General features: G+C 42.0%; 1 protein-coding gene across 1 annotated transcript in view; it reads right to left on the bottom strand.

The window, feature by feature from the left end:
- MELK (maternal embryonic leucine zipper kinase) overlaps positions 1 to 17,879 on the bottom strand; it is a gene marked incomplete in the record, with an annotated part of 949,965 nt that extends 932,086 nt beyond the window's left edge. Inside the window, 1 exon segment of the mRNA XM_044058955.1 lies at positions 17,740 to 17,879.
- Between the last annotated feature and the right edge of the window lie 1,667 nt (positions 17,880 to 19,546).

Here is a 19,546-nt window from a genome sequence, read left to right as displayed (position 1 = left end):
CGAGTAAATTCGCCAAGATGAATATTCATGCGGATGAAAACCACATTGTGTTGGTTATTCACAAGTAAAGCAAGACAACCAGCTGGGGTAGGGTTTGGGCAGCAATTGTTACTGCACATCTGGTGAGCCGGTACACAACAGACAGTTTTTGGACCCACTATACTTTAGTGGGTTTGAGACTTTTGGGATATCACAGAGACTACTTGTTTAATAGTAAAAGATGCAATCTTGCCACAGCAGGAGTCGATTCTGACAAAACTGTAGCAGAATAAAGTACTATTTTGTGAAGAATGACTATTCAACACCAAGCAGCAGAAGAGGAGTAAAATTTATCCCATGTCAGGAAGCAATCATGAGATTCAAACTGCTGTACCCAGCAGTCTTCAAAATATATTTTCCCCTGGAAGAACAAAGTCATTTTTTGACGACGTACATGCTAAGGAAGAAATACAGAATTTGTCCAACAAATACAGAGCTGTGAAACAGAAGTCTGCTTCTTGTCCTTCTGGTAATGACTGTGCCAGTGAACCTTTTCCAGTGTTTCAACGGAAAAAGCACCTAAAAGAATCTTCAGTACATTGGAAATTATGCAGAATCTTCAGTACATTGGAAATGATGCAGATACAGGGTTTGGGAGAAGATTAACAGGAATACAAGTCTGGAAATATATATAGGACTTTCCTGGACTAACGCAAATACCCTACGCCATTTCGTAAACTTTCAGAAAAATACTGGGGAGAGGGGAAAAGCAAGGGGAAAGCTTTAAGTAAAACAAAATTAACCTATAGGGACTATTTAATAGTGCATGATTTTCTTTGCAAGTTTGTGATGCCCCTGCACTGGGCCAGTAATCAAGGAGTCTCGATCCTCATCACTGGCAACAGAGGGACGTACACAATGGGAGGATGACAAGTACACACAGTAAAGTGCCATTCCCCTTAAGAGCACACAGATCAGTCTGGGGCTGGTTTCTCCAGATCCCAAATAGGTCTCCCCCACTGGTACAACTATAGGGTTAAGTGCGCAGCCAGTGGCCAAGCTAAGACCTCCAGCAATCTCTCTGTCCAGCCAGAGCTGTGCGTCCCTGCCCAAGTAGCAGACACAGATTTGATTGATATACAGAACACACACACACACACACACACACACACACGAGGCTGGCACAGGTTTACTAGCTATTACCCCCTTCTGCCCAGACTATCAAGGTAGGAGAACACACACACACAAGAGGCTGGCACAGGTTTACTAGCTATTACCCCCTTCTGCCCAGACTATCAAGGTAGTACCAGATGCCACCTTTATTAGCCACTATTGGGTGTCCAGTCCTACTGTGTATATAACTATTAATCCAAATCGTAGCCCGACCAAGCACGGCTAGTCAGGAGTGGCATGTACAGTGTCACCAAATATATATGCAAGTACTCCTAGAGCTTAAATATATCTCACAATATCAGCCACAAAGACGTTTATATTTAATAATAAAACAACAAGACAATACTCAGAAAACAGTTCAAATCACAGGAAATATTTTAAAACCGTGTAGAACAGTCTCAAATACGTACAGAAAACATCTAAACTAATCTTTATTATATTCCTATCTATATCCAAGAGAGATACTGTGGCCCAAGTCTTGCAGGCAGCACACAGGCAGAAGTGCTGAGTGGATGTTTCTAGGTCCAATACAAGATACAAAACGCATAGTCAGAGTGTTCTTAAATTAGTATCAAACATTACTGCTGGGTTAGCCTGGATGACATCACATGACTTCAGTTCCCCAAGCTAAACACAGAAACTAAGAAGGTTAGCATCTGTCTTAGAAATACATATCCTTCAGACATTTGCTCAAAACTGTCTAGCCGATAGGCAGTTAAAGCAATCAAAAACATTTTAAACATAGTAATTCATTTTTGTTTTTCATGTCTCTAGCAGATCTTCTGATAAAGAGAAAGGGTTTAAAATAAATGTTTTTTGAAAGCATTAGAGTGTTTTTCCCAGCTGAGAAAGCTAAAAAGATAAAACTAGACAGCGCTTAATAGAACCACAGGGTATATCATGAGTCTTAAAATTGATAACCTTTCTTTAAATAAAAAGAAGTTATATTAATTTACCGTAATATGTTCGATGTTTGTAGTCCATCTCCCCCTTCATTCTTACACTTGGGATCAGAGCCGAACCTTGGCTCCAGCTCTGCTATTCTCTAGCTCCAAAATTTCTGGTTGGCTCGTTGCTATGAGGTATCCCATGATGCGCACCACTAACAACCCAGATCTGGTTTGTTGCAAGGAGAAACAACAAACATTGTCGAAAGGACCTAACATAACCATAATGCAGTAGTCACTCTGCCCCAGATCCTCGAGGAGGGTTTGTAAGAATGAAGGGCAAGATGGGCTAAAAACATCGAACGTTATGCAAATACACATGTTCTGTAGTCCTATCTCACCTTCATTCTTACACTTGGGACAGCATCCCCAGCACCTTCATCTTGGGTGGCTCATTGGAAAATGCTCCTGAGTACTGTGGAACCAAAGAAGACCTGCTCCTGGAAGCCACATCTAATTTGTAGTGAGTAATGAATGTACGAGGTGAAGCCCATGTTGCTGCTGCACAGATTATCTATTGGAATTTTTGCATGAAAAGCTACTGAGGTAGAGACAGACCTGATGGAATGAGCTTTCACCTTGAAGGGAAGATCTTTGCCACTGACTGTATAAACAAAAGGAAATGCAGCTGGAAATCCAGAGACAATGAGACTTAGAAACGGGAAGGCCCTTTCTTGCATCTGAAAAGGAAACAATTGATCCAACCTTCTGAAATTCTTTGTCAAGATAAAAACCAATTGTCTATGCACGTCCAGTTGGTGAAATTTATACTCTACCGGATTAGAAAAATTAGGCAAGAAAACAGGTAATTCAATAGACTTAATATTGGCCTGAGAAGAAACCAAGGAAGGGTTTGTCCGTAAGGAGACCCTATCTCTGTGAAACACCAAATAAGGGTGTTTCATGAAAAGAGCTTGCAGCTCAGAGACCCTCTTTGCAGATGCGATAGCCACTAAATATATATAGTTTTCCATGACAAGAACTTAAGGTCACAAGCTGAAGGTTCAAAAGGGATGGAAGTCAGTCTATAGAGTATGAAATTCAAATCACATGGTGCCACCGGATCCATGACTGGGGGTCAATGTGGCCCCTTTAAGGAAAGCTCTACACAGTCTATGAGACATAAGGTTAGGGTCATTAGTCAAATGAAAATTAGAAATAGCTGCCAGTTGAACTTTAATAGTGGCAGCTGCTGAACCTTTATGGGAAAAGGAACTCTAAAAAATGGCAGAAAGGGGAGCTGTGTAAGGATCGAGGTTTCTCTTACGGGTCCAAAAAGAGAATCTTTTTCCATTTGCTGGTACAAGTCTTTCTGGTAGAAGGTTTGAGAGAGGATGTCAGAATGGGAATAACCTCAGGAGAAAAAAAGTCATGAAGCCTGACTAGGGATGGAATTGGAGCAGCCAAGCTGCAAATTGAGGGTGTGGAGAGGGATGGAATACTCCTGACATGTCAGCAAATGTGGCACTGGGACCAGAGTCCACGGTTCGTCCATTAGATGAGGTCTGAGGAATGGGAACCAAATCTGTCGAGGCCAGTAAGGAGCAATTAGAATCATTTTGCTTCCCAAGGATATTGCTTTCTGAATTACCTTAGATATCAGGGGGAATGGTGGAAGAGCATAGAGAAGTCCCGAGGGCCAATCGTGAACAAGTGCATCTCTCCTTTTGGGGGAATTAGGGTGAAGTAGCTGCTGCATTTGGCATTCAGAGGGGTGGCAAATAGATCGAAGCAAGACTGACCCAATTCGCAATAAATTTGTTCCGCAATGTATGTTTTCAGAAACCACTCATGAGGCATCAGAATAGCCCTGCTGAGCCTGTCCACCATCACACTGGATTTCCCCTGGAATGTGCATTGCGACCAGAAAGCGTTGGGAAGACACTGCCCACTCCCACATTCGAAAGGCTTCTCTGCAGAGGAGATAAGCTTTGGTCCCTCCTTGTTTATGTACCACACCACCGACATATTGTCCAAGTGGATCACAATCGTCCCTAGAGGGAGAAAGCTGTGAAGTGCTTGCAATGCCAGAAGCACTGCTCTCATCTGCAAGACTGATATGCAAATGAGCCTAGTGTTCCTGACATGTGCCTTGGGACTCTTCTCCTTAGATAATGCCCCCCCCCCAATCTGGGAGGCATCCGTGGTCACGGTGGCAATGGGGGAGGAGGAACAAATGGGTCTGCCCGTATTTAAATTGCTAGTCTGATGAGGCGAGAAAGGGGTAGATACTGCAGTGACCATCGGGCAAAGTATAACCATTGCAGAACCCTCATGCGCAGTCCGGCTAATGGGACTAGTGTTATTGTAAAGTCCATAGTCCCTAAACAACTTGGAGCACCATCTTTGCTTTCGCTTTCCTTAGAGGAAGTAAGCTCAAAACTTGTTCCCTGAGGTTCTGAATTCTTTCTCCGGGAAGGTAAGCCCTCATTGAGACTGTTTATTTCGGCACCAATAAAATTCACGTGCTGAGAGAGGACGATAATGCAGATTTTTGCCAATTTACTGTAATCCCCAACTGCAAGCAAGTTGAAATGGTAGCATCCCTGGCCTGCAACAGCAGATGCCTGGTGATGGCAGTCAGGAGCCAGTCGTCCAGGTACGGAAACACTTGAACCCCTCAAGTGAGCTATTACCACTGCCATGCATTTGGTGAACACCCTAGGGGCTGAGGAGACACCAAAGGACAGGGTGTGAAACTGATAATGACTGGCCCCCAGCCAGAAGCATAAGTGACTCCTTGATGCAGTGTCCATCTTGATACGGCAGTATGCATCTTGGAGGTCTACGGAGCACATCCAAATGTCTTTCCCTAACAATGGGAGTATCTACCATAAGGTGACCACTAGGAACTTTGACTTCTGTACAGATTCGTTCAATTCGCCGAGATCCAAGATGGGTCTCAAGTCCCCTGTTCTTTTTGGCACCAAAAAGAATCTGGAGTAAGCCCCTAATCCTACTTGGTCCGTGGGGACAGGTTGAATGACTCATTACAAGCAACTTTTGGATTTCTAGAGTTGCTGAACCCCTGTGATTGGTTGGAACATCTGGGATTAGTCTGATCAGAGGAGGTGGACAAAGAAGGGAATATGGTAACTCCTGATAATTCTCTTAATACCCACTTGTCTTGAGTGATATCATGCCAGGCTTCTGGGTATAAAGAAATATGACCCGCAACTGGCTCGAGACACGCAGTCAGGCCTTTCAGGAGCACCGATAGGGACGACCACAAAAGGAATTGCGGTCTCCCTGGTTCTGCGGGCCTCTGGGGTGGCGTCTACCATTATTTCCTCCTCCTCTGGAGAAGATCACCTTGTGTGTCCTGAAAAAAAAAAATGCAGGACTTTTTGAACCACATTTTACTGCCCTTCCGCCCTTTGGGCTAGGATGTAGCCTTGTGAAGTGAGACAGGTAGTTCAGCGATCTAAGTGTAAAAGCTCTGAAGAAAAAAAGGGACACTTCCTGTACCTAGTAACTGTTTGAGACTCCTTGTTCAGTGGATCGACAGTGGAGGAATTTTCAGCAAGTTCCTTTTTGGTGGCTGCTGCTGCCACCACCATGGCATCTACTGGAACACCCTTAGCAAGAAAGTCTTTGACCTGGGGTGCTGACAAAAATTTGGTCTTCTAGGAACCAGTTCCACAGAAAATCAGGAGATTACCACACCAAAAGGTGGAGACACCCAAGAGGCGGGGGGTTGAGACCCGAAAGCCTTCAGGTACACGGACTCTTCATCAGAAGGGGATGTGGTAGGCCAGCCACCTCTGTTTCAGATCTCAATGATATCGGTGAATGAGATATCACAGGATGACTTGAGGGACCCTTCCGACTCGGAGGTCAGATGTAATGAATCAGGGGAGTCAACATGGCTCCTCAGAAGGGTATTCTGGGGAGACCTCTGAAGACTGGGGACCACTCATGGAGGTTTCCTGAGGCTGCGAGTCTCTGCTGTGTTGGGAGAGAGGGGGAGCAGAGACTGAAGTCGGCGTTTTAGGGGGAAGAATTGTCGGTACCTGCACACATCACCTCGAAGGCCGATCCTCCCAGCTCTTGAGGATGCCCCCTGCTCCGAAGATGCAGAGGCAGTCCTCGGCGCAGAGGAGATGGCCACCGAGGCAGATGTTTGGTCCAAGCTCACCAAAGCTGAAGCACCGAAAGGTAGGCTTGGAGCCTAAGAAGTTAGATTCAGGGCATCCTACTCTGGCCCGACCAGAGAACTGAGGACCCTAGACCCCACGGACAGCAGTGCAAGGGTCGGAGCAGATATCAGAACAGGAGACCCACTGCGGTAGCTGGGACAGACGTTTCCACAACCAGAGGAACCGACATCTCTGGCTTCGAAGGCCCAGAGAAGGAACATCGACCGGGTGTAAGGGCATATTAGGCTCTGGAGCCGACTGGGACGGAGCGGAAAGCAAATTTGCCAGCGCAGAAGTCTGAAGCTATCTGTGCACCACTCCCCTTGACATCAGAAAGGCTCCTAGAAGACAGAGTGGGGGACCTAGATCACTAAATGATAGGTGACACAGTCGGGGAGACTAGGTGGAGCTCAGCTGACCGGCTCCGAGACACAGGCTCAGTATCGGCTCCGAAACTCCTGGAGCCGAAACGGATAGATCAACAATAGAAACCTCTGTCAGCACCGAGACCAGTGGAGCCGGCGAGAATGTAATCATTTTGGAAATTTTGTCTGGCGGCTCCGACAGAGATGGAGTTGGAGACCACCTTTTGGTTGATTTGGCTTTCTCTCTTTTTTGGAGGAAGGAGATTTACAGCTGGAGGATGAAGTCAACTCCTCCTCAAAATAATGCTTCAAAAGTCCTTTTCAAGATAAGTTTGTTCTTCCTCTCCTGAAGACTGGGACTAAAGGCATGACAAAACAAGCAAGACTCTGAGGTGAATAGCCCCCAAACAGTACACACACAAGAGTGTGCCCAGAAAGTGTCCTTAACGGATGGGCACATTTTTTAAAGCCCAAAGGCTTAGTATCCTTAGACATTGTGCAAGACACAACTAAGATAAGAATGCACAAGAACTACCGCCAAGTAGATAGACAGGCGACAGTCAAGACAAACAGGCAGGCAACAGTAAAGAAACAGGCAGACAGAAGACTAGGCCCTCTAACTGAAACGGGCCTAGCCCAAGGTGAAAGGAAAATAGAAAACATTGACAACAATAAGCACAAGCGAAGCAATGCAGGGATACAAGGCAGCCAACGGAACAGCAGCCAAAGCACAAACAGTAAACAATGCAACAAATTGTCTAAAAACATACATGGAATTCACCAACGCACTAAGCTATAGACTAATTTTAATTAACAATTAACTAGCAAAAATGTATTGAAAGTTTTGACTTGGCCACAACCAAGGAGAAGCCAGTCTGAGCTCAACGAGCGGCAAACAAGATCTAGGTTATGTTAGCAGTGCATCATGGAATACCTCAGCCACGAGCCAACCAGAAGATTTGGAGCTAGAGAATGGCAGAGTCGGAGCAGAGGTTCGGGCTCCAATCCCAAGTGTAAGAATGAAGGCGAAATAGGACTACAGAACATCATTTGTTCCGATTAGGAGAGTAAAACTTCAATATTTGAAGATGCACACTAGTTGTGCGTTATTAACTAGGTTTTATGGGGAATTGGTTTATTTATTTTTTTTTTTTTTAATTAAAAAAAAAAAAGATTTTTAGGATATGACATGGGCTCGGAGAGGACAAACTTTTTTTTTTTTTAAATGATTAACCTGCATGTAACAAAACTGCAACTAGACATTTTATATATATTAATAAATAAAACGAGAGACTAAAATCGCTCAAGAATACGGTGTTATCTACAGCGACTTAACATTAATGGCCTCACAGAAATGCAGACAAAAGCAGTCTGCTATAATGGAGCTTAAAATTCTGGGAAATCAGCTTTCAGCAAAGATTATTACTTATAGGTTGGGACTGGAATTTGATTTACAACAGTGAAAGTGCGCCTGGGGAGCCCAGAAGGAATACAAAGAAAGGACAGTAGATTTTTAAAAAATTTGGCACGGAAGATGTGAATTCAATACTAGGAGTTCAGAGTGAATTTACATATCATTCCCCAAGATCAAAACTGGGATAGGCTAGACAGAAATTTACATTTCACAGGAGCATGTGCATTTAATTGAAGGTCTTGATACGTACCCAATAACCATTTCAGATCATGCACCAATGATAGCCTAAATAGACACAGGTGTAATGAAACCTGGTGCTTTCCCACCCATCTGTTGAGATTAATAAGGAATGGGTAGTGGAAATTATTCAGGAGCTATTAGACAAGACAGAAATTTCTTCTGAAAATATAGCTAAGGAGTGGGATAAAATTAAATTGAAGTTTTTAAAACAATAATTTAATTTAGGAGGGACTGACATGTGGAAGTATTGCAAAATAGGAGAAATCTACAGAAAAGGAACTGCAGAATGCTAAACAGAAAATAAGGTATTACCTCAACAATATGCAGGAGTTTAGAAAGACTGCTATTAAGCAACTTTTTTGCCAACTCTAGAGCACAATACGACAACTCAGGCAACAGAAGGAGACACGCTCAGTCACATATTCAGAGAAAGCAGAAAATTATATGGGACTGACAAGAAGAAAGCAAGGACATACAGCCAAAAGATGCTTGAGAGAAGACCTTGACAGTCATGCCTGATTTGTCATAAGTTAGAGTAGCACTGAATAGAAAGGTGGCAATGGCAACAGCTGACCCAACACCCTTACCCAATGAAGATGGCAAAGACAGATGCATGTCCTTGTCTATAACCATCGTCACTGGAATCCTCTGCTGCATTCTTGACACAATGTATAGGTTTAATCTCCATTAAGAAGAATTATCCCATTTGGCCTGTCCCCCTGAAATAAAAAAGTAAATATTACTACGATTTTAAAATACCAAACTAAACACAGGCCTGGTATCCAACCTATAACCATACCTCATAAAACTAGCTTCCAAGCAGTCTACAGTGATCCAACTCCCTGAAGCAACTATGTCTCCCCTCATAGAATCAAAATATTACTATAAAACAAAACTACATCCACACAGCAAAAATGCTGCCTCAATTTTTAATAGCATTAAGCAAGATTTTGCTCATTTCAATTTTGGATACAGCAATAGACTTCCATCCTAGTACCGAGACATAGGCTGGTATTCCAAGGAACAGTACATTTGTTCAAGGCCACATAAAGCAGACAAGCATTAGGAATACACACCATCTTCATACATATACATGCAAGGAGAAAACGGGTCATTCAGTAGGTTCGTGCACAACAAAGAAAAAGCCTTTCCATAGAAGCAAAGTAGCACGACACACAAGACACAATCAATGAGGAAGTGCACAACCTGTTGGAAAGGAGAGTATAGCAAACATGGGCAGGACACAAGGGTAACCTATATAGAATGATGGAAGGAGAGCCTTTAGATTAGGCAGAGCTCCTTTTTCAGTACTGAAAGGGAAGTTAGAGGGATGCCTGTGAGAGGGAACAGCAGGTAGTGCAGCATAGGGATAAAATGTGAACACCAAACTGTATACACTACCCACACAATATCCTTGCCCCAGTCCTTACAGCCATAACCCTATCCACTCACTGTCCATGCATCTCCTCACCCCTGGTTAACTCAAACCACAAAATTAGTTATCCCCTCTATCAGGCTTAGCAGTACTACCAAACTAAATGAGATCTGAAAAGACAATATGAATCCCATAAAAATTGATGCATCTGAAAGGGCTGTTGCATTCATCTCAGACTTTTACCAGCTAAATAGCTGTATGGCAAGGTCAATAACCATCCACCTAATTACAAAGAATGAACAAAACTCCGTTTGAACTCCCACAGTAACAAACTGCGTAACATATTGAACTCCTACAGTAATAAACTGTATAATATAATGAAAATGAGCAGCTGTACAAAAATACCCATCCCTTTATCTAGCTGTACAAAAATACCCGTCCCTTTATCTCAGTAGCAACCAGATCTTGCAGTTGGAAGACCGCATCTTGAGAAACACTAGATGATGCAGTAGAGACACCACAGTGTAAGCAAGCTGTTCTAAACGTGCAGGTTCTTATCCTAAAGACCTTGCAGTTTATGCAAATCTAATGCCTACAGTGACTATGGGTACAGCTACAGAGAAGCTAAGTAGACAGTGAATTCTAATTTTGTGTTTTGCAAAATTAACATGAGGAACACAACAGGAAATTAAATTGTTTAACAAAGATGCTTCAGAATGCGATTAATACACAAATGTTGCTATAGATGCTAACTGTGAATTTGTCTCAAATGCTACAAGCACATCCCTAAGAATGACACCATACCAGAATGGAATCTCAGCAGTGCCAAGCAAGTACTGACCATCTACTTACAGTATTCAACCTCAAAACTGCCTGCAGTGTTCAAAACTGTCTGCAGGGTTTGTGCCCTATGTCTGGAAAACATACACAAGGGAGAACTCGAGCCCCAGTTAAAATTATAGGTCCTTCAGCCTTGCATGCTAAGAAATAAAACAATTTCCCCAAGTTTGCTGAAATTAGTTCTAACTTTCACGAGTTTGGATTGGTGAAGGGCAGGTCCCATTACTGAACCCAGTAAGCTTTTTCAAAAGGTTTACCGAGGCTGTGGTTAGTGGTCACTCAGCACCCACTACTCAGTGAACTGTTCAAGACTTTTGATACCACTCCATACCAGTATTTAAAGACGACAAACTTAAATCCTCCATTATCCAATGCAATACAGATTTACTTTCCAACAGAGCCCAGGATGTGAAAGTTGCTGTTACTCCATCTGAACATAAAATAATAGAGCAGTACTGGGCCCTGCCCTGTTCAACATTAAGTCTGGAAACATCCAATCCAATATTCCAAGTGTGTAGTAAGCCACATTTGTTGAAGTCTTCAAGCTAGGCACTGTTCTCATCTCATCCACTGACACTAAACAGCACCAACAAGGCCCGGAATATACCCAGCATACTAAAAACTGCCTCAAACTAAATGCAAATGAAAGTGCAGCACAGTAGCATTCAGCAAAAAAAGCTGGCCTCACTTCTAGGTTACAAAATGGTACTCCTCTACAAATATACAATGTATACATGTTTCACCTTACCTTGTTTTTCTGTCCAGCTGTTGCTATAGTCAGTTGTCTAAAATGTCTGGTGCCACATTCACCTTGAGTAATTATACAGCCCTGGTCTACATTTAGAAACTGTGCTAAGCAAGTAATCATGAGATCTATAAAAAAAAAAGTCTGTTACTTGCACATTTAAGGAAATGCAATTAAACTTCAGTAATGTTCCATCCAAAAAATCAAGGAGGGCTGTCTTAAAGGTGGCCAAAACCTACTTGGTTTGAATTGTAATAATATATTGCATAGGCTGGGGATATGTTGCATTGTGAACCTAAGTTTTCTGCAAGTCTTACTTGGTCTACGCTTGTGTTCCTAGTACAGATGTAGACCTACTGGCTTTGCAAAGAAAAAAACAATAGGTTGGATATAACTGATTTCAATGACTCTGAAAGCAAGACCCAGGTCACTTTGGAGAAAAACAGGGTATTGATTTATAAGGTGAGTCGTGCTAATCTAAGGTCATTTATTTTTGGCCCGGTGTTATTTGGGGACTTTCCAGTTTGGAATGTAGTATCAGTGACCAGTCTGATTTCGGGGAAAGTGCAATGGTAATACAACTTATTTGGATCTCTCCTGTACTGTCCGATATATATGCAGCACTTGAAATCAACCAACAGATGCACAAGTCAACAATTCATGCATATACACCTACAATGCACACCAGTGAAGGAAGTGCATTCGAAGGAATGTGCAAGAACATGTGATAAATGCACACTGACTCAAGTATCACAGCATAATGGGCAAACAGTGCTACTTGAGGTCACTGGTGGCAAACACCGACTTGACAGGCACATCCATGAAATACTACAAATGCCGGCTCGTCCCATCACCACCCGTTGCAGTCTGTGAAAGGGTTTAGACAGAAGCTGACCTGCATGGAGTTTCCCCAAGTCAAAGGGACACACACCAGCTTTACATGAGGGCACAAAGCCTACACTTCAGGTTGTTGGCAACATCTGCCAGGCTCTCTCCCTGGGATACCTCCTCATGGTGCTCCAGCATGAAATTATAGCTCTGTTGCATCACTGCAATGAAATAGATTCAACCCCTTTACAGCCAGGTGGCACAAGACACAAGACACTAGCCATGTTTGAAGTGGCACCCTAACCCCTTCCTTGGGGGAATGGGTTCCAGGACAATCATCCAGAGTATGAAGCAGTCAACCTCATCTAGTGTGTTGTGGCTGCCACTACATTCCCCCACTTGCATATCTCCCTAATCTATGTGGTTGTGGCTATGTCTAATGCACAATGTGACCAGACAATGCACTGCCCTACATAGCCCCAAAGTGTGAGCATGTGTTATATTATTCTGCATTGCCAGAATTCTAGCCCATAGTTATGGGCAAGATGTCACCATTACAATGTACTGCACCTCTACCTACATTGCCTGTAGTTCCAGTACTGCATCATCTTTCCCTACACCTCTTCTCTGCCCTGTTACATGGATGTACACAGCATGCTCTTGCATAGTGTTATCAGCTGCAACATCCATTTTTAATTAGGACCATGCAACACAAACTACAAAAATATTTTGCTGCATGTCTCAATTACTGTTGTAGTCTACTAGGCATGTCTAAACAAGGGAATCTACCCTTCAGAAGGTTGAATATGCATTCTGTGAAGTTATAAGTCTCAGCCCGGGCCATGTTACACAATTTCCTCTATTGTCTGTGGGTTGCAAACAGGGTCCTTAGCCATAGCTCAACACATACCCAGTAATATCTGCAACATAGAACATTAAATGTAGCCAGCTCACAGCACGACAGTAGTCTGTGCACCTACCAACAGAGGGACTAAGAAGTCCTACCACAAGAACTTTTGGCACAAGTCAGACGCCTGCATTGCAAGAGCTGCCTAGATGAAATCTTTCCTCCATTAGGATGGGGTCTGAAGATGTCTTGATTAGTAGGGCTAGGTTTCCCCACAACAGCCTGTAAGAGACCAGCTGCAGGGACAGAACTTTGAAGTAGTCTACAAAGGACATATATACACCCTGTATTCCTTTAGTGAGGAACCCTTGGACATTCCAGTTTTTGGATGTACCCGATTAGGTACATACCAAAGGTGGCACTATACTCCGACAGGTCTGATGAGTGCCTAATGCAGTGGAACAATGACTTCCTTGGACCTAGACACCAAACTTTTGTTGTACCATAGAACAATTTTCTCACTACTATAGGCACGTGACAGTCTAAACCTAAACAGTCTGCGTGTCTGCAAGTCCTGACTATTGGGTCAGTTTTCAATATGGTAGTTACCAGAGGTGGCAGACTTCCCATAAGATACTATTGAGCATTTCTTGCTATCTAGTTTTTAATCCACAATTCTGAAACCAGTTATTTGTATGCAACAGCCCTTCTTAGAATCCCCCAAAGACACCAATTTGCAAATATCTGCAAATTTAGTCAGACTGACAGAGGCCCTTGTTATCAGAGGAGTTTAGGCAAAAAAAAAAAAAAAGGGGGCCCCCAGAACCAATCCCTGATGGGTTGTTGGGGACTGGCCTCTTTGTACAGGGTTACTCAGTTCGACTTCCTTGGTCCTTTTTGTGAGCTAGCCAACTATCCGCCAGGTGAGATACAAAATTTATACCAAACCTTGTACATTACAATGTCAGTGTAGGATACTGAGTCAAATGCCTTGACCAGGTCAAGGTAGGCAGTGGGAAACGTTTTGCCCTCATACATTGCTTTGGTAGCCTTCTCAAAGCAGTCCACTAGGTAAGTGTGCAGGACCTACACTTGTCATTATAGATCATTTCCATGGTACTTTTTTTGCATACAAGATGAGAGACTTGTAGATCTATAGTTTCCCCAGGTCCATAGACAGCAGTCATCCCTCTGCACAAAAAGTCTGCCTTTCTCCATTTATGAGCACAAAGCCTGTTTGGAGGCTCCTATTAAATAGCAATTCTAGAGGACCTTACAGGTTATATTCCATGCCATTTAGAAGGTAGCCTGGGATATTATTGGGGACCATCAACACCATGCTCTTGGTCTTACAGACAGCATAGAGGATCTGTTCCCTAGCGGTAACTGGAGGAAACATTTGATGGCATTTTCAAGAGGGCAAGGGTTGGAGATGAATTTGTCTGCAAGTAGGTTTGCTATAGCTCCTGGCTCAGTGTAGGTGGCTCCATTAACAATGGGTTCTGGACACAACTACGTATATCCTTAGAGGTTGTAAACATAGCTAAAGAACATCTTGTTGTTACCCTTAGCCTGCAGGCCATATTTACCTCCACAAAAATAATTCTTTGTTAACACTTGGGTAGGTCACCCATAATGAATATGGTGTTGGACTGGATGGGGTGAGCTTCCAATAATATAAAATACATGTTATGGATTTCCTGTGTTAGAGGGGGACCTATAGCTTGCAAGAAGTGCTATGGGATTTTGCCCATGCTTATTTGAGCATGGAGAAGCTGAGATACATCATTCTGTTTGACCAACCTAAATGTATATTTATTTTTTTATGTAAATATACACACCTCCACCTTTAGAACCTGCCCATGTAATAGCTGGTTAAATTTGTGGAAGGCATTACAGACTTGGACTACTGAGGTGCTCTCAGCAGCTTTAAACCACATCTCAGTAATAGCACAAATGTCAATATTTGCTAAAGTGAGGAGAGCTTTCAGGAAGTGGAGTTTTAAAAACTCCCAGCAACACCTTTTTATTTTCTTGGTTTTGATTCACCATGTTGGAAGGATCGTCATGTTGGCATTACCTGGGGATGGGGGGGGCATTATAAGGAAGGAAAACGTTCTAGCAAATACTCAAAAAGCCTAGAGAGAGGTGCAGACCATTCCTGGCAAAGCAACATGGTCTGCTGCCCATCTCCTTACATACCAACAAATACTGCACCTTCTTTAATAATTGGCGTCATTCTAAAATCATTTGTAAAATCATCCTTGACATGTACAGCCTACACACATCCAAAGAACTCCATCATGTCTTTTTCATATACTCTTAAGGAGGTGCATCTCAGATCATTTATAGCCACATGGATCACTACTGAAGTTTAAGAGTCTGGACTGACAACTATAACAAAAAGGTACCAGCATTTCAAGTGTAATACTAGTCACATAACTGGATCAAGATGCAGCATACACAGCAGTTATTCACTATACACAAGGTACATATAGAGGGAAGACAGAATAAGGGGAGGTGAAGAACAGAAAGGATGGGACAGAGCAAGACTTCACTGACCAGGCTACAAAAGAAAGGAAGGCTAGTAGAAGAGTGCTCTTATTTAATTGAAGGTCATTTTTTCCTTTTGAATGACAATGTAAGGATGCATTCTTTGGGGTGGAGGGGGTTGAGACAAATCTGCAAATACTGTTAGCTGCAGTTTAGAGGTTAGAGGAATCTCAGTTTTTTGAAAGCATTGGCTCAGATTGAAAGACCCTACTGTAGTTGTGCTATCACAATCCCTTTGCCTTGGACTGCACAGCAGATAAAGTAGGTCTTTTTGGACCAGAATATTAGGGAATTGACTTGATTTCATGGTAACTGCATGATGAAGTGAAAGTTTGGGTCAAGCCAGATAATTTGAAATGACAAGTTGTTTAAGGGGAGCTGGTTGTTAAGCTGAATGACCCATTCAGGGAGATGTTGGAAAGTTTAGTTTGGTACCAAAGATTATAAATCTGTCTTCTGGGTAGAGTACAAGTAGCCTGTTAGGCAGCAGGGAAAGAAGTTCCATTTTGACTGCAGACTTGGCTCTGCATACGAAGAGGTCACCTGAGACTAGACCGATACTTGAGGGTCTATATCACATGAGCGAATCGCACAAATTGTGAACACTCATATCATCGAACATACCGGACCTTGAAGTGCCTTTTCTGAGATCGCGGTACAGTGAAGAACGCAATATTTGCCTTTCCTCACTGTAGTGCGATCTCAGAGTTGGAATATATATTTAGCGGGGGGGGGTGCAACCCCCCCACAATAGAAAGTTCAAGGTCGGTACATTCAATATTAGTAGGAGCGTTCAAAATTTGTGCAATTCACTCATATGATATAGACCCAATACTTGATGTAGGGGCTCAATATATACACTATACTAGCAGGGACTCAATATATACACTATACTAGCAGTGCTTAAAGTTAAAAAAAAACACTGGTGGCCAATATTACTCTGCAATTATAAGTTCATACGTAGGTACTAGGCTATTGGCCCCAGGGCCTATACAAGCCTAGCCATAACAATTCCCTGGATATTTCTTTCCACAATATTTACTTCCCTGGACCCCTGTCTAGCAGAGCGACTGACAGTGAATTTCCTATCTCCCATCCAATCGTCAAGGTTCCTTTTGAAGAGGGCCAAGGAGGTGCTCTGCTTGACATGTATGGACAGTCTATTCCAGAGTATGGGGAGTTTCTGGGTCAGGAACCTATCCCTTCAGCATGTTTTGTTCATTGTGATGAACAAGGTTTAGAACCCTGGAGAGTGTGGCTCTGAGGGATTGGGATTTAAGTGGAGCATGTCCAACAGCTCAGGGTTATAAAGTTATGGTCAATATCAAACATGAGTCACCAACAGACCACATCTTACAGATCAAGACACGCACACTTCCTACATCACCCTTCATGGTTTTCAAGTTGTGAGAAGAAACAAGTGGTAATAATACATTACTGTTAGCGTGCAACAGTATGTGAGCTCCAAGCAACATGTACAGATTACACAATACAAACTTCACACAGAAGAAGACACTGAAAACTGCTAATGCAGTCAGTTTTGCACAGTATATAGCCCATAAAACAGCTAAATCATTACTTACGGATCACATAATACAGAAAAACCCAGGAGTACAAGAATATGTCCTAATAAAATTAAAATACAAAGCAAGGGTGAAGCCAGGCACAAGCTTAACACTCACGGGAGTGCATTCTTTTCAGCATCGCAGAAGCAGGACTTACACAAACAGAAAATGGATGTATTTAAGTTTTGATGATAACTAGTACAACAAAACAAACTGAAGTTTTTTCTAGAAAAATATTAAGTAAGCTACAAAGCAATCTGAAGAGTGTTTAGACCAGGAACTCAAATAATGACACTTCCATTCAAAGTCATTTCGAATGCATAATATTCTTAAGAATCTGGTCCAGCAAAACATCAGAGTTATAAACCACTGCCTGAAGACCTGCACTAATTTTCTCTACGACCAGTTGCATGATCCTTTACTAAAATAAGTCATGTACAAGACGTTTACGTAATCAACATCTTTTAAATCAATAAATGATTTCAATTGCAAACACCATTTTTTTTTTATTTTGAAGTATGGTTAATCTCTCCACACAATACAAAGAATTACAAATATGCACAATTACCAATAGCACTCATCATTAACCTACATCAGAAAACAGATAAAACTAGGACAAGAAAAACTATAACGCAACCAAGTATGGCCAAAAAAGCACGGCATAAGAATTCAGTTAAAATTTTCATCAACGGACATTTACAATAAGATAACATGCAAAAATCCAAATACCTCGCAAGTGACAAATAGCTCTTAACAGCACAATTCAAACGAAAACCCAAATACTTCAACAAACGTTACCGTTTACTGAATGAAGCCAAGATTTATTCCAAAAGTTTAAATTTCCGTGCAAGAAGACCATGCCCACCCCTCTAAACTAAGCGCTCCAATCAAAATTAGCTAGCACACAGCTTCATGGGAAGAAAGGCGGTGTCACCCGACTGCCTCACCAGGAAAAGCGTCTTAGTAATAATAAGAGTGTGCCTAAGCTGTAGTAGGAAGGGACTACAATTGTGTTGATTTTAGTTATTTAATTATTTATTTAGTTTTACAGTGTCTCCACCAAGTATGATTCTACTGGGTGTGTCACCGCGTTTACCTTGTAGCGATGTAGTTATTTGCTCCCGTATAACGTATGATATAGCGCACATGCTCTAAATGTTACCGACTTAAATTACAGTCCATAACCTGGTAACTGTTAATAACTACTGATTTTACGGTAAAAGCCCGCTCGCAAAACTCAATATATTTCCATCTTGCACTGTTCTGTAATAAATCATCAAGCGAGTAAGAGCAAAATAAGATAAAAAAATCACTGCTGAATTTAACTGCAATCAATAGTAGAGTTTTATACACTTCAAACCATGCCCATAGATCTTAGACGTGCCCATTCATGGTTTACACCCCCTAGTACCACACCTTTTTTAACCATCCATTCCGTTCTTTCATACCTCTCAACTGTCTCTAAGTTTGATTAATACTTTAGTTCTGACTGTCCCTCTTAATTCTTCCTAAAACTGGTGACTTTTGGAGAAAGGGTGATGAATTATACTTAATAAATAATGACGATGATTAGAGACATTTTTCAAAAAGTATATTAATTCACATTATGTTATTCGGTCAAGGTCTGAAGTTAATAGTACTAATTTTAAATGTGTTACTGGTTGTCCCTGATCATTTCTGGATTTGTCCCTGATTACTTAAGAGCTATGCATTATATATTAATATGTGGCTTCTGTTTTTCTGAACATGCTGTGAGCGACAAAGTTATAAATAATCAAGGATTGAGCCGACTGACCGCAGCCGTGATTTCGGCTCAGAATTTTACTCCGTCCCTCATAAAACTGGCAACTGGTGGAGAAAACGTGGCGAGTTCGACTTTAATAGAGCCATATAGATCTTTTCTACATGCAACACACATTAATTCATATTCTGTCAGCCTTTCATGGTAATAATGTCATAATTTAAAAAAGTGTCCCTGATTATGTCTGTATTTGTCCCTGCTGAGAGATGTCAAGGACGGTTTTTAAAAAGTCATATTACCGACTTAGATAAGTGACCAATATGATATCATGAACTGGAGTGCAATTTATGGGGTATTTTTTAATACAAAAGAAGGTAGACTGTTATGGGCTGTTTGTGTTTGTTCTGCAAACAGCTGAATTTCAGTTAAAAGGATTACACCTATAACATGTCTGTATGTAACTGTGCTAGTGTTCATCATCCACGTTTTCCCCCATCAAAAAATCTCCTATTTTAGGGGAGAAGGAGGGATCAGCCTCTGAGTCAGACAAGTACAGTCACAACACAAAATTGTTTCTGTAGGGGGATGAGGAAAGGACAGTAGTACACCAAATAAATTCTCAAAAGCACTTCATAAACAGACTGAAAACCAGCTTTTACTGAAGAGGGGCATTCTTCAAGAAAACTGAGGTGCCTCTGTATGTACTACTGAGTTACGTACCTGTGCACAGTCAAATTTTTAGTGACTGAGTGCATCCAGTTACTATAACATAGTAAAAAACATATCTGCACTGGT

The sequence above is a fragment of the Protopterus annectens genome, chromosome 17.part0 (assembly GCF_019279795.1).
Source record: "Protopterus annectens isolate FY-2018-M chromosome 17.part0, PAN1.0, whole genome shotgun sequence".
Classification (NCBI taxonomy): Eukaryota; Metazoa; Chordata; order Ceratodontiformes; family Protopteridae; genus Protopterus; species Protopterus annectens.
Note: the sequence above shows the minus strand (reverse complement) of the source record. Positions and strands in the feature narration are given on the sequence as shown.